Here is a 17,056-nt window from a genome sequence, read left to right as displayed (position 1 = left end):
GACTCCTAATGAGTGGAAATCTATGAAATTGCTGCTGAAACATGAATCAGAGGCACAGAACAATGTGGAAGAAAACAACTCACAGGAAGCACAAGTGTACTGTCCAATTTGCAGAAAGCTGGACATTTATTGTACTTATAGCATCTAATAGCTGCAGTTCACTTTCTATGCTTTCTAGAAGTCAGAATTCTGAGTAGCAGGACAACATAGACTGTGAGAATGTAATACATTAACCAACACTAAATCACAATCAAGACTGACAGTGTCAGGAAGTCATGCAAAGCAGTCAGACAGTAAGTTTCTAACACATTCGACAGTGACAGGAGAGATGGCATCCATGTCTGGAAAGTGAGCAGAGAGTATGGCTACTGCTGGACAGAACCATGGAGACTCATATAAACCTGATGGGTGCCAGGTCTCAGCAGTCACCAATCAGAGCTCCAAGCAGAAATCCTCACAGACTAAGCTGGGCCATCACTAGGCCAACTGAATGCTGTTTTCATGGTCTGGGAGGAGGCATTCACTCCTCTAATACTGGAGGCCTTTCTGGAGGTTTTAAATGTGAAATCATTTGAGACAGAAAGCTAAATTTAGAAATTAATTTCCCCCAAATGGATACATGTATACACATTTACACCTACTGAAAATCAGTTTATTTACAGGGTTCTTTTCTAACCGACTTCTAGGAACCAATGTATGCTAACTGTCTTTCAAGTGCATTGTAATGCTTTATGTATGTATACATCATTCAACAGATATAGGAAAAAAAGATTAATTTTCTTTTTTTAAAATTTTCTTTATTAGGCATTTTCCTCATTTACATTCCCAATACTATCCAAAAAGTCCCCAATACACTCCCCCCCCCACTCCCCTACCCACCCACTCCCACTTTTTGGCCCTGGCATTCCCCTGTACTGGGGCATATAAAGTTTGCAAGTCCAATGGGCCTCTCTTTCCAGTGATGGCCGACTAGGCCATCTTTCGATACATATGCAGCTAGAGTCAAGAGCTCCGGGGTACTGGTTAGTTCATAATGTTGTTCCACCTATAGGATTGCAGATCCCTTTAACTCCTTGGGTACTTTCTCTAGCTCCTCCATTGGGGGCCCTGTGATCCATCCAATAGCTGACTGTGAGCATCCATTTCTGTGTTTGCTAGGCCCCGGCAAAGATTAACTTTCAAATATGTGTTTTTAGGTAATTATGAATCTGTTTTCATTTTTAATTCTTTACTGTTTAATTCTTCTGAAGCGTGTTTAAGATAAGCAGGCAGGTCTACACACTGTCCACCGAGACAGATGAGATAAAACAATTCTTCATTAATTGAAGTAGACAAAAGGTCACTAATATGGTAAGGGTGGGGGATGGAGGGGAAATGGCTACTCCCACATGTGGTAGATGTGACTTAACATGCAGTGCTTTTGTATAGACAGGGGAGTCCCCAAAGAATTTTTCATCCAATCTTTAAAAATCCATGCCCTTGGAATCAGATGTAACATATGTAGTTCTCTACACTTTTACAGAAACATTTAAAAACGCATAGATTAATATTCAAGGAAGGTGACTCCATGATAATCTGAAGCAATAAAAATTCAGGGAAACCCAATACCCACTTCAAGGAAAATAAAATAATTTGTGACAGCACTATAAACACTGCCCAAAACACTCTGCCACTGCTACAAACAACAGAGAATATTCCATACACCACTATAGAAAGCCTCAAAGTACACTACTCAGTTAATAAATCAGAAAAACAGGAAATAGGTTTAGTAAATAAAAATATGATCCCCCTCTCACATACATAATGCTCCCTCTCTCTCCTCTCCTCAGATGGGGTTGTAGCATGAACTATTCAAGAACTTACTAGGTAGAGCAGACTGGCCTGATCAGCCTGCCTATGCTGGGATTAGCAGCACTCACAACACTGCACATCTGGCTATTTACCCTTTATCTATTTATTTATTTATTTGGAGATAATTGATTGATTGTGAGACAAGCTTAAGCACATGCCGATACAAGGAACTATAAGTTATTCAAGGACAGTGGACAAAGTTGGATTCTTTACCAAAGAAGTTCAAAAGGTAACAGGATTAGAAAAGGAATGCTAGTTCTGAAAATGTGTCTGCATGTTTTCCAGGCTGTGAAGGTTTACTGCAGTGCCTCTAAGGGCAGAAGGTGGCGGGTCTAGCCGTCTTAAACCCTGGCAAGAAACCAGCTCTGAGCAATCTCAGAGTCCTAAGTAGGCAGGGAGATAGATGTAAGCCAACGAAGCAGAGTAAGCGCAGAGCCAGAATTAGAAATTAAAGCAACTATAAAAATCTAGGAAATCTAGCTTAGGAAGCCAGCACTTTGGCAGCTACTTCTTAACAAAACATTTGTATAACTAGGTTTAAAAGTGTTCATGGACTTATAAGGTTGGCAGAATAAGTGAACTTATAAATATCAAAAGCATGTAACTTTAGAGTTGATGGCTACTGAGTGTAGAATAGGACTCATGCTATGTCCTCTCTGAGCCTTAGCAGAAAGGTATCTGTGAATTCTTGAGCAATGTCTAACTCTAAGTCAGATCATGCTCTAAGGACTGGACGACATGATGAAGAGGATGTCTAGACATACTGAGTGCTGTTGTCAATTTAGTTTCTCCTAAGTTCTATCATCAGGACTAGACACTGAGATGTGCATTACACATTCTTCAAGGTCCACATACCTGGGAAAGCAGTCGATGAACTAAGATTAAAGGAGCTTGTAAAGATCATATAAACACAGTGACAGTCAGAGACAGCTGTTGCACAGTGGAGGCTCCCCCAGGCTGATGCATATGTAGTGAGCACTTGGTTAATCAAGTACTGGAAGCTCTCAAATGATAAACTGCTGGAGTTCATGACTGCATTTAACTCGTGTTGCTAAGCTTAAGAAAACAGGGAAAGTTGTTCTTTATGAGAAGCCATTGGTGGGAAATGAGAGAAAGGTGACTAAGTGCTCACAGGCACATGTTTACTCATGATGAGAACTCACTTCAGAGAGGGACAAACTTGTAACATTTATTTTCCTTTTGAGAAAACTTGCAATAGAAAAATCTTTATTCTATCGTTCCAAAATATCCAAAGAGAACAATTCAGAAAACCTCCTTTTAATATCTATGAAAGTCTCAAAAGCCAGCCACAGGTTAATCAGAACCCAATGTTGAACAGGAGGCTTGTCTGTGCTGGAAGATGGCTTTGCATTCCTTCAAAGAAACTCTTATTTCCTTAGTTTACTGGAAATGTTTCCACTGAAGCTGACGACAGCCATCTTGAAAAACACTGGTGTTATTTTTAATTGCTAATAGTCATGATAAATATATTTTTGGTTAATATTTGGATTGCATAAAATATGACATAAGACAATTCAAAAGAGACGTAGAAATAAATATCCAAAAGTTCTTTGAAATCTGTTACTTATAAAGAATGTGTTTGCCAAGCTCACATGAACCGCTGAATACCATTTTAAAAGCTTTATTGGTTATTCTGCTTTGTCCTCCCAGAGGATGGAAGGTTTATTTCTATCATAACACAGTTGAATTTTTACATAGGTCTTAAGAGGAAACATGTTTCTTTTTGCCACAGATCTTGGTGTTGTTTCCTCCTTTGAGAATGACATGGCATTGAACAGATGATGAGTACTGTACATAGGCACTTTGAAATGCTACTCATCAGAGATGAAAACTTAACACTTCTATCCACCCACCCACCCACCTACTTCTTACTTACTTACTTTTTTCTCTCTATTTTTTTATTAGATATTTTCTTTTTGTTGTTGTTTTGTTTTATTTTGTTTTTCTGGTTTTTAGAGACAGGGTTTCTCTGTGTAGCTCTGGCTGTCCTAGAACTCACTCTGTAGACCAGACTGGCCTCGAACTCAGAAATCCACCTGCCTCTGCCTCCCAAGTGCTGGGATTAAAGATGCCCAGCTTATTTTCTTTATTTACATTTCAAATGTTATCTCCCTTTCCTGGTTTCTCCTCTGAAAACTCCTATCTCTTCCTCTCTCCCCCAACTTACCAACCCACCTACTCTCACTTCTTTATTTGTGTGCATGCATGCCTATGGATGCTGAAAGAAGGCACTGGACCTCACAGAGCTGTAGTTACAGCTGTCTAATGTGGGTGCTGGAAACAGAACCCTGGCCCTCTGAAAGAGCATCAAGCACTTTAGATGGATCATCCCCTTAATCACTTTATGAGTAATGAATTTTGAATTTTAAAAAGCCGCCTTGCGGTCTGGGCTCTTCCCTGAGCAGACCTTGGGTGCGAACTCCTGAAGCCAGTCCCATAACAGCCATAGGAAGCTCCACTCCTAGGCGCTCTAACACGCCCAGGATCATAGGATCAAAGAGGAGGAGGACACAACATCTTTCCCAACATTGGAAGTAAATGGGATCAGCGGAACCTAGGCACATAGGAACTCTGCCTGACCAGTGACACGAGTTCGTTCTGGTCTGGGCCGGTGCCCTGAGCAGACCTTGGGCACAAACTATGCAGCTAGTCCCACATCACCCAGAGGAATCTCCACTCCCAGGTGTCATCAAAGATGACACGCACAGGATCACAGGATCACAGGATCACAGAACACAGGAATACAGGATCCCAGGGACTTGGTCACACCCGGATAGATCTCAGGGTCCCAGAGGCAGCTTGACTCCTAGGAACTCTGATACACCCAGGATCTCAGGATCACAAAGACAGCTTAACTCTGAGGAGTTCTGACACAACTGGGATTACAGGAAGGACAGGCTCCAGTCAGATATATTGAGGGCAGGTAGCACTAGAAATAACCAGATGGCAGAGGCAAGCGTAAGAACATAAGCAACAGAAACCAAGGTTACTTGGCATCATCAGAATCCAAATCTCCCCCCATAGCAAGTTCTGGATACACCATCACACTGAAAAAGCAAGAATCCAATCTAAAATCACTTCTTCACTTCTCATGATGATGATAGAAGACTTTAAGAAGGACATAAATAACTCCCTTAAAGAAATACAGGAAAACACAAGCAAACGGGTAGAAGCCCTTAAAGAGAAAACATAAAAACCCCTTAAAGAAAAGACAGCATTTTCAACAAATGGTGCTGGCACAACTGGCGGTTATCATGTAGAAGAATGCGAATTGATCCATTTCTATCTCCTTGTACTAAGGTCAAATCTAAGTGGATTAAGGAACTACACATAAAACCAGAGACAGCGAAACTTATAGAGGAGAAAGTAGGGAAAAGCCTCGAAGATATGGGTACAGGGGAAAAATTTCTGAATCAAACAGCAATGGCTTGTGCTGTAAGATCAAGAATCGATAAATGGGACCTCATAAAATTGCAAAGCTTCTGCAAAGCAAAAGACACCGTCAATAAGACAAAAAGGCCACCAACAGATTGGGAAAGGATCTTTACCTATCCCAAATCGGATAGGGGACTAATATCCAATATATATAAAGAACTCAAGAAGGTGGACTCCAGAAAAATCAAATAACCCCATTAAAAATGGGGCTCAGAGCTGAACAAAGAATTCTCACCTGAGGAATACCGAATGGCAGAGAAGCACCTGAAAACATGTTCAACATCCTTAATCATCAGGGAAATGCAAATCAAAACAACACTGAGATTCCACTTCACTCCAGTCAGAATGGCTAAGATCAAAAACTCAGGTGACAGCAGATGCTGGCGAGGATGTGGAGAAAGGGGAACACTCCTCCATTGCTGGTGGGATTGCAAGCTTATACAACCACTCTGCAAATCAGTCTGGCGGTTCCTCAGAAAATTGGACATAGTACTACCGGAGGATCCCGCAACACCTCTCCTGGGCATATATCCAGAAGATGTCCCAACCGGTCAGAAGAACACATGCTCCACTATGTTCATAGCAGCCTTGTTTATAATAGCCAGAAGCTGGAAAGAACCCAGATGCCCGTCAACAGAGGAATGGATACAGAAAATGTGGTACATTTACACAATGGAATACTACTCAGCTATTAAAAAAATGAATTTATGAAATTCCTAGGCAAATGGATGGACCTGGAGGGTATCATCCTGAGTGAAGTAACCCAATCACAAAGGAATTCGCACAATATGTACTCACTGATAAGTGGATATTAGCCCAGAAACTTAGGATACCCAAGATATAAGATACAACTTGCCAAACGCATGAAATCCAAGAAGAACAAAGACTAAAGTGTAGACACTTTACCCTTTCTTAGAAATGGGAACAAAACACCCATGGAAGGAGTTACAGAGACAAAATTTGGAGCTGTGACGAAAGGATGGACCACCTAGTGATTGCCATATGCAGGGATCCATCCCATAATCAGCTTCCAAATGCTGACACCATTGCATACACTAGTAAGATTTTGCTGAAAGGACCCAGATATAGCTGTCTCTTGTGAGACTATGCCGGGGCCTAGCAAACACAGAAGTGGATGATCACAGTCAGCTATTGGATGGGTCACACGGCCCCCAATGGAGGAGCTAGAGAAATTACCCAAGGAGCTAAAGGGAACTGCAACCCTATAGGTGGAACAACAATATGAACTAACCAGTACCAGAGAGCTCTTGTCTTTAGCTGCATATGTATCAAAAGATGGCCTAGTCGGCCATCACTGGAAAGAGAGGCCCATTGGATTTGCAAACTTTATATGCCCCAGTACAGGGGAACGCCAGGGCCAAAAAGGGGGAGTGGGTGGGTAGGGGATTGGGGGGGTGGGTATGGGGGACCTTTGGGATAGCATTGAAAATGTAAATGAGGAAAATACCTAATAAAAAAATGAAAAAATAAAAAAAAATTACAGGAAAACAAAAATCAAACAGGCTAAAGAAATAACAAAACTATCCAAGATCTAAAACTGGAAAGAAAAACAATAAAGAAATCATTAAGGGAGACAACCCTGGAGTTAGAAAACTGAGGAAAGAGATCAGGAGTCATAGATGCAAGCATCACCAACAGAATACAAGAGATCTCAGATGCAGAAGATACCATAGAAAACATTGACATAACAGTCAAAGAAAATGTAAAATGCAAAAACCTCCTAATCTAAAATATTCAGGAATTCCAGGACACAATGAGAAGACAAAACCTAAGGATAATACGTATAAAAGAGAGTTAAGGTTCCCAACATAAAAGGTCAGTAATATCTTCAACAAAACTATAGAAGAAAACTTCCCTAACCTAAAGAAAGAGATGCCCATGAACATATAAGAAGCCTACAAAACTCCAAATACTAGACCAGAAAAGAAATTCCTCCCATCACATAATAATCAAAACACCAAATGCATTAAACAAAGAAAGAATATTAAAAGCAGTAAGGGAAAAAGGTTAAGTAACATATAAAGGCAGACCTATCAGAATTACACCACACTTCTCACCAGAGATTATGAAAGCTACGAGATCCTGGGCAGATGTCATACAGACCCTAAGAGAACACAAATGCCAGCCCAGGCTACTATACCTATCAAAACTCTCACTTACCATAGACACAGAAAACAAAATATTCCATGAGAAAACCAAATTTACACATTATCTTTCCACAAATCCAGCTCTACAAGGGAAACCACACCCTAGAAAAAGCAAGAAAGTACTCTTTCAACAAACCCCAAAGAAGATAGCCACACAAACATAATAATAAACAATAATAACAACAGAAATAACAGAAAGTAATAATTACTTTTCCTTAATATCTGAAACTAATATTACTAACATATCCTAGTTGGCTGAAATGAAAAAATATGAGGAATTGGAAATTTGTTGGCTGTCACCCAGGGGTCTCTCTAATTTGATAAGTGGAGAAGTAGGCCCAATATTGCACAACCCATATACATTTTCTGCTTCTTTGTATGTGACAGTATCTTGCTGTGTATCACATAATGGTCTTGAAATCATGATTCTCCTATCTCAGCCTCTCTATTAGTAGGATTATTTGATGTTTTTACACTATTCTATGGTTTTCAGAACAGCTTACATATTTCAAAATTATCTATACAGCCAAAAGAAACGTAGATAATTTGGGAGATGGCTTGTAAGAGAACAACAAAGAGTGAGACAGAATGTTTGCTTGATATTTATAATTATTGTATCAACTCTGAAGAAGATGACCTTATAAGTTACTCTTTTTCTGAGATGACTGCTTTTCAAAATTATCACAGCCAAGGAACTAGAACCTTACCCTTACTTAATGTCTGTGCCACCCTCCAAGCAGAACCATTGTTCATTGGTTGATTAATGACTTCATGGATATACCATCTTAATACACAGACCATTTTCTATGGGCTGAGAATACTCAAGTCAAATAGTTTTGCATCAGTTGTGGTTTTCTCTAGAGTTACTGGGGCCTGGCCAGCTCATCCCGGGACTTGAGCGGAGGACTCCCCAGTTTCAGGGGTCTTACAATAGAAAGGCCTACAGTGGGACTCAAAACCAGTATAATCTATGTTCTCACCCTCACTTCTGTCCTCTTAATGGTGGCTCTCATCAGTGCTACTAGTACTGGTGCTACTGCTACAAAGGGAAGCGGATATTAGTCTAGTAGTTATTTTCTCTGGCAGTTCCAGGCAACATTTTTATTTTGCTATTTTTTTATACCTTGTTATACAAAGACAAGAGTCACAAAAATGTTTTGATTACATGGGTACAATTGTCTTAGGACACCTGCATCAGTTATTTTCCTCCTTGTGACAGAACTCCCAAGAAAAGCAACTTGGGGAAGGAGTATTTTGGCTCCCAGTTCCAGGGTATAATACATCAAGGTAAACTACTTCTGGTGGCAGGAGCCTGAGGCTGCTAGTCAGAGGAAGAGATCGATGCTACTCATGCTCAGCCGGATCCAAATAAAGGGCATTCCTACTGTGGGAGGCCATTTCCCCTCTTCTGACCCCCTACCCACCCAGAGGTGACTTCTGGCTTTCTCTCTACCAGTCTATTCTGCTTTTGTTTCTTTTCTCATTTTCTTTTCACTCCCACCTCCTTCCCTTCCCCTCCCTGCCTCTGGTCTTGACCACAGGATAAACATGCCTGGCTTTTGTTCAAATTCCAGCCTATGAAATGTCTCCATGTCCCGTGGACTTACTGTTCTTTTTTTTTTTTTTTCTTCATTTTTTGCCACAGCGTTTCTCCTATGAATATATCAATACATCCATGCATTCTACTGTCCAAGCAGAATTAGGGGTATTAAGATTAGGGCGGCAATGAATATGCCAATAATGTATTTTGGGAGAAACTTCTGCTAGGTACAAATACCTGCACGTGGAATTACTGGATGAGAAAGGCAGGGAAATATTTAGCTTCTAAGATGTGTTGCCCACTCGGGTGCCTGTGAACACTTGGCACTCACACTAATTTTTGAACATGTCACACAGGAGCTTCTCCATCGGACTGTTCCCCATGGTCTTTCTGAAGAAGAGAAGCTCCATGCGCTCAGCCGCGAGGAACCTCAAAGATGGGAGCAGGAGGAGCGATTTCCCAACCCTCAGAGGCTGGCTGGGGTGGTGAGCTTTGCTATGCTGGCTTAGCATTACCTGGGATTGGTCCTACAAAGCCTCATGTTTCCGGTTTGAAGAGGACCAGGGCCTTCAGGCAGGCAAACTCTGTGGGATCCACTGCCAGAGCTCGGAACCGGGAGATGGTTTCCCGTAGGAAGTGCATCTCTGCACTGGCCAAGGCCAGCCTGCCCTGAGAGCTGCCAGAGGCCTCGGTGGTAGTGCCAGCAGTGGGCAGCTCTTCAGGGACAGAGACCACTGAATGGCTCCAAGAAGAAAAAGCTCCTTCCATGCCTCTTCCAGAAAGATCACCTGGTCCCAGAAAGGCAGGTTGGAAAACACACGCAAGTTTTTGGCCCATTTGACTTCCATGAAGAGCAGGAGAGCCGATGTCTCATGGATGTCATCCAGACTTCAGGGAGATGCAGGGAACTCGGGGTCATTGCTGGTGACATCAATATTCTCTTCAGTGTCGGTGATGAGGCTGGCCATAAAGTGGTGGCCAATGGCTCTAGATGCTGACACAGATGTGGGGCCCCAGGGACTGGGCCCTGCCAGGGCAGGAGAGGCCACCACTGGTTCTGATCGGGAGTCACTGCCTGTTTCCATGGCATCCAGGTGGACCTGAGCCATGCTCCGGGGTTGGCGCTCATTCTGCACAGCATCTTGGTTCATGCCTGCTTGTAAGCACTTCTTCAGCCAGCAGGCCTGGCACTGGTTGTAATGGGCCTTATCCACTGGGCACATTTCTGCCCCGACTTGGCACCTGTAGATGAGCCTCCCTCTCACACTCCTCTTGAAGTAGCCACTGCAGTCATAGATGCCATAATGTTTCCCACTGCTGCTGTGGGAAACTCGGCACTGGAGCGAGGGGCCGACACTGGAAACAGCGGCTTCCTCACTATGGCATCCTAACCTCTGCTCCACTTTGCTCTTCTTATTCAGCCTAAGAGCCCAGTTCATTGGATGGTACTGTCCAATTAGGGATTACTTTCCATCTTTATTAATCTTATATAGAAATTCCCTCATGGGCATGCCCCCAAATTAATTTATCTTGGTAATTCCTCACAATCATGCCTAGAAATTTGTTTTGTAGGTGAATCTAGATTCTGTCAAGTTGACAATATGAATCACCATAAGGCTTTATTCTACTGTGGATATGAATGCAAACTTAAATGAGATACACCTTCAGCGCATTAAATTTCCCTATGACGGAAAGCTCTTATAAATTTCTGCTAATGAAAAACTAGTAATATTTAGAGGACGACTGACTAGTGGAGTTTTGCTCATTTTAGCTATCATTCCTTGCTTGTTTGCTTTGAAGCTGAGTCCCCTCTATATCCCCTAGGTTGTAAATGAAAACAGTAGCACTTAGTACCACCTCTACTGAAATATAATCAATAAAGTTGGGTACTCAAAACAGCAACCCAACATGGTACATAGGCAATTGAGCATAAATATGTGTTAATTGTTATAAGCAAGTTACATGAAGTAGTTGTCCAAACACCCATGATTCCTACTCCTATTACAATGCTTTTGGTATCCAAACATGCATGTATGGCTTCATGGTACATGTTTTATGATTGGTTGGCTGAGAAAGAAAAGGCTAGGTCTTGGTTCTGCACATTATTTGGGTATCATCCACAGAAGTAGACAGCTAAAGGTTTATGTTCTCTGAGACAGAACTATTCCCAGTGGATAGGATTTTGGTGCATATGATCATATGTATTTTTAGGAAGGAAAAATGGCCATATGCATGTTTACATACTGATATATGGGGCACAGACAATGGTTTTGCTCAGTGGTTATGGACTTAAAAGGAATAACACTGAAACACTGGTGAGAAAGATATTGGCAGAAGAGATAGATCTCTCTGTGTAGGCAAAGAACATGAAGATGTTCTTGTGTCCCATGTAAATATTCATCAAGAGGGGACAAGGGAAGGGAGGAGCTCAATAATTATATAGATAAGATGGCTCATTCTATGGACCGTCAACATTTTTTGCTGGCCATTCCCATCATTGCCAATGGGCCCATGAATAAAGTGGCCAAAGAAACAAAGGCTATGCTTGGCTCAACAACATGAACTTTCACTCACCAGACCTGAACTGATTATGATTTGTAATGAATACCAAACCTTTCAACAGCCAGAGATCAACACTGTATCCATGGTATGGTATCATCTTGTAGTGTAACCACCCAATGGCCTCTAAGATAACTTCATTGGAACACTTCCATCATGGAAAGGGCAATGTTTTGCTCTTGCAAGGATCAGTACTTACAATGGTTATTGATTTGCTTTTTCTGAATATAATACTTCTGCCAAAACTACTAGTCATGGATTTACAGAGTACCTTATTCTACATCATCATATTTCATACAGCATTTTTTTGACCAAGAAACTAAATTCGTAAATAGAGAAGTGTGACAGTGGGCCCATGCCCATGGAATTAATTAGTCTTACCTTTACCCACCATATCAAAGAAGCTGCTTTAATAGAAAGGTGGAATGGCCTTTTATAAACAGTTATTGCACCAGATTAGGTGGACAAAGTTTGTAGGGTTATGCCAGAGTTCTTCAGAAGTTGGCATATGATTTAAACCACTATCTAGTATATGATAAAACTTTTCCGATGGTCAAGACTTAGTGGTCCAGGAATCAAATGACTGGAAATGGGAATGTTATTACTTCCCATAAACTCCTATTAACTCACTAGAAAAAAACTAAACAACTGCATCACGTTCTTATGACTTTCCACTTCATTTGCTTACAGAAGAGGAGGGTGCACTTCTATCAGGGAGTCACAACCAACATTCCAGTGAACTGGGAGTTTAGATACAACACCTCCCCACCACCATGGCCAATTTGGGCCAGTGATCTTTTTTAAATCAAGAGAGTTACAAAATTATGTTTGAATGTAGGAGGTCCTTTAGGGTGTCTCTTGGTATTATTAAATTTTGTCATTAAGATAAATGAGAAACTGCAATAATCAAATGCAGGCAGGGTGACAAAGGGCTCAGACATTTCAAAAATGAGGTTATGGTTAGTCCCTCCAGGTTTAAGTACTTGCTGAGCATAGAGGAAATACATAATGGGTAGGTGAAGAAGGTGGTTATAATACTAGCTAAGGCCATACACAGGATTGTAATCGCCAAAAGCATTTCTGTCCTATTTTGGTGTGTGTTTGTGTAAGTCTCTCTCTCTCTCTCTCTCTCTCTCTCTCTCTCTCTCTCTCTCTCTCTCTCTCATTCTCTCTCTGTGTGTGTATCAAGTAGATATTTGTGTTTCTCCTGACATCAACTGAGATAATAAGACTTTGAGATAAGGTATAGAACACTAAAAAGACTATTTAGTCTTTTAGCCTAAAGTACTTTGCCACCTATTCCAGGCAGTGGGGAGTACACTTGTGGTTGTATGTGGAAAGAAAATTAAGCATTAACATTGTTACTGCTCTCCTCCATGCTCCTACTAAGAGAGCCCAGTAAGCCCCATTTCAAGTATTTAACTGATTTTTCTAGTTCAAAGTCCCAAAGTCTTCCATATGCCGACTACAAACAGCATGGTCAGGCCTATCACAGTAATGCCCTGTTCCCTGGTACCCACTTCTATCTTAGTCACTCTTCTATTACTGTGAAGGGATATCATAACTAGGACAACTCTTATAAAAGAAAACATATAACTGGGGTAGCTTACAGTTTTACAGGTTTAGTCCATTTTCATCATGGCAGGGAGGATGGTGGCATAAAGGCAGGTACTGGAGCAGTAGCTGAGAGTACAGCATTCTGATATTGGCTGGTGTTCCCCCCCACCCCCACATCACACCCCCACCCAGGCTTGGCTTGGCTTTTGAAACCTCAAAGCCCACTGTACTCACACATTTCCTCCAATAAGGCCAAACCAACTTATCTTTAAAAAAAAAAAGATCTATTTATTAATTTTATGTATATGAATACACTGTAGCTTTTTCAGACACATCAGAAGAGGGCATCGGATCCCATTATAGTTGGTTGTGAACCACCTTGTGGTTGCTGGGAATTGAACTCAGGACCTCTGGAAGAGCAGTCAGGGCTCTTAACCACCAAGCCATCTCTCCAGCCCCAACTTATCCTTTTTAAATCGGGCTAGACCCTGATAACTAAACGTTCAAATATATTAGCCGATGGAGCCCATTCTTATAAAACTACCACAAAGTGTATGGTATTCCTTTCACTTGTCTATTCCATGTAGTTTAATTTTCTGTATCTCCCATCTAAAATAAGTGGAATATAATGAAAAAGGTAAAAATAATGAGGTTTGTTCACCAGTAGAAGTTATATATATATACATATAAAAAAGCTACTTTAATTAAAAATAAAACCAAAGCTTCAAATAATGAACATTTTTATATCCCTATTAAACATTACAAACCTAACAAGTTCATCTTATTTCAATTCTGATGATTAACAAAATTATATTCTTGTGTTCATTTGCATCCCTTAAGTATATGGCCTACATATGAATAAATCAATTAAATAATCTTCAAGCCAAACAGCCCAGCTTTCAATTTTCTGAACTAAAAACAATAGTGTCTGAGTAGATGCAAAGAAGAAACCAAAACATGACCCCACCATGAATTACAAAGAAGTTAGTGAACATAGCAAAATTCCATTTTTTATTTTTTTCATTTCATTTTTTATTAGATATTTTCTTCATTTACATTTCAAATGCTATCCCGAAAGTCCCCTATACCCTCCCCTGCCCTGCTCCCCAACCCACCCACCACTCCTGCTTCCTGCCCCTGGCATTCCCCTGTACTGGGGCATATAATCTTCGCAAGACCAAGGCCTCTCCTCCCATTGATGGTCGACTAGATCATCCTCTGCTACATATGCAGCTAGAGACACAGTTCTGGGGGTACTGATTAGTTCATATTGTTGTTCCACCTACAGGGTTGCCGACCCCTTTAGCTCCTTGGGTACTTTCTCTAGCTCCTTCATTGGGGGCCCTATGTTCCATCCAATAGATGACTGTGAGCATCCACTTCTGTATTTGCCAGGGACTGGCATAGCTTCACAAGAGATAGCTATATCAGGGTCCAAAGGAAGATGAAGCAGGCTTCACAGCTAGTCAAAGTTCAGTATGATAAAATACTTTAGATGTGATATTAGTTGTGGTACACTTTAAAGATTCCTTTTCTGGGGGACCCAGGGACCCCACAGCCATCACACTTTTCTGAATTTTTGAGAAAAGATAATTTCTTTGCTAAGAATTTTTTAGGCCCAGTCAAGAATGGATGCACCTACAGCTGGAGAGATTGGGCAGTATTTAAGAGCACTGCTGTTCAGGGAAGCAGGGTGGCTTCCATAATCCACATGTTGGCTCACAAGTGTTTGAAACTCAAGTTCCAGAGAACTGGTGCCCTTTTCTAGTCTATGAGCACCAGACATACATGTGGTACATCTACATACATGAAGGCAAAACACTCATACACATAAACAAATCTTTTAAAAAGGAATGTTTATTTATCAATAGAGCTTGTAGATAATTTAATGAGTAGCAACGTGGAGGTCCTATATACTGGACCCATGTATTGCTCTATAAACTGAAGATGGTGAAGCTCCAAGGGAGGTCAGTATGAGGCTACAGCTATATCTGGCTTTCACAGTGTATAGAGTGTAAGTCCTTGCAATTGAAAGGCCAGGCATCTCCTGACCACTGGGCACGAAAACAGAAATGTATAATATGTAAGCTTTTTATGCTCTTTTATATTTGTTTTATGATTTATAGTTTAAATAATTAGTCTTTTTTTGTTAACTTTAAAAAGCCACAGAATCTAATATAGTCTATGAGGGGCCTATAATACCTGAAAATTAAATTGTGAAGGATGAAGGCCAAGCATATGCTAAAATAATTCAATGTCTGGACAGATCATAACTAGGAATCTAATTCTGAACTGCCCTGGATCCCAGGTGAGCTGCCGCTCAGTTTGCTATCTAGCATCTGCACAGACACGTAAGCACTCGTTTGCTCATGCTCTGCTCTTCTGTATCCTACAAAATGAGTATATAGAGAGACAGGATTAAAGTGTCCTTGGTTGAAGTAGAAACTTCTGGTTTCTTTGGAAAGTCAGTTATGTCAACTGATGTTTTGCTGGAGCACACAGGTGAAAGGATGCTTTGCTAAAGAAGACAAATGAAAGAATGTTTTCCTGAGGTGGACACAGGTAAAAGGATGTTTTGATAAGGCAAATACGAGCAAGACTGTATGAGGTTAAGAAGAAATATGAATATAACCCAACAGTATACGATGCTGGATCATACTGGTATGTTTCGCCATTCCTCACTGGTCACTGTTTGTCATGACTTTATAGAAAGAAATGCACTAAAAAGCTTCTGGTGGTGTTCCGGCAGTTTCTTGCCACTTCCTTGGACGTGGGCTGTTTGGCAGAGTGAAGGGGAAGTTTCTGGATATGTCAGCTGATACAGACTCACATGGAGTTTTGCCAAGGCTAGATCTGTGGGAGGACATGTGATGTTTGGAGGGAGTATAAATAGGACTCAATGGATAGTGACAGCTGGCTGACATAGCTAGCTTTATAATACTTCATTGATCTCATGCCTTAGTCTTTGCTGATCTTCACTTCCTTGAGAGAGTCACAGCAGAGAATTTCTCCTGCAGTCCCTGGTCACTCCTGCAGACTTGTGCCAATTCAACGGAGGCCTGGCTGTTTATGCTGGGTTTCGTCACTGCTGCTGATTTGTGTTTGCTATCCTGACTCTACTTCTAAATAGGATACAGCAGTCTTGTGGTTTCTTCTGGATTGACCTGCTATTGTGGATTTGTGAATGGTGCTTGTGAGTGGATCGAGCTGCCACTGCTAACTCCTGTGATCTGAACTGCTGATTTCCTGACAATGCAGATTGGACTTGGTCCAAAGAATTATTTCTAAACAGGTTTACTTCCTAGAAGGGAGGTTAAAGCATTTAAGAACCCTTATTAAAAGTAGGTTTTGAAATCTAAGCCAACATTTGGTTCTTACAAAGAAAGTTCTTTCTACTTAATGACACTCATCAGAGGACAGAGTATGTAATGACAACTCAATGCATTTCTCTCTCATCAGAGAAAAGTGTGTGTAATGATAACTCCTGCATTTCTTTTGACTTTTTCATTTTGCCTGGTTTTGCTCTTTCTAAATAATTTTCTAAATATTTTTCCTATTTAGCTGTTTTTATGTTAAATTACAGCATGAGTTATATTTTACAGGATGACATTTGAGTAAAATTTGGTGCAATTTAACACAGGTGCTTACCCTCCTATTTAATAAAAGCTAATTTCACATCCAAAGAAGATTAACTTAATTCTAACTGAAAATATCCCTATTTTAAGCAAAGAAGTCTGCAACATTAAAATGTACAAAAGTATACAGAACAGATATTACTGTATCACTTTTATAGATAAAGGAAATTAAATCATCAAAAATCAATTGCTGTGTGAAAGAGCCTGGGCATCAGATAAAAAGTCAAGTTTTGTGATTTTCTTTTCAATATATTTCATCATATATAACTAACTCTCCTCAACAGTTGGGT

At 40.7% G+C, this 17,056-nt stretch overlaps 1 protein-coding gene and 1 pseudogene across 1 annotated transcript in view; both read right to left on the bottom strand.

Moving 5' to 3' along the window:
* Positions 1 to 17,056, bottom strand: part of Vps13b (vacuolar protein sorting 13B) — a 560,112-nt gene that overhangs the window by 187,257 nt on the left and 355,799 nt on the right. The gene's annotated exons all lie outside the window — the stretch shown is intronic.
* Positions 8,830 to 10,376, bottom strand: Gm18994 (predicted gene, 18994; annotated as a pseudogene).

This window comes from Mus musculus, chromosome 15 (assembly GCF_000001635.26).
Source record: "Mus musculus strain C57BL/6J chromosome 15, GRCm38.p6 C57BL/6J".
In the NCBI taxonomy this organism is placed as follows: domain Eukaryota; kingdom Metazoa; phylum Chordata; class Mammalia; order Rodentia; family Muridae; genus Mus; species Mus musculus.
This window is presented reverse-complemented; position numbering and strand designations above follow the sequence as displayed.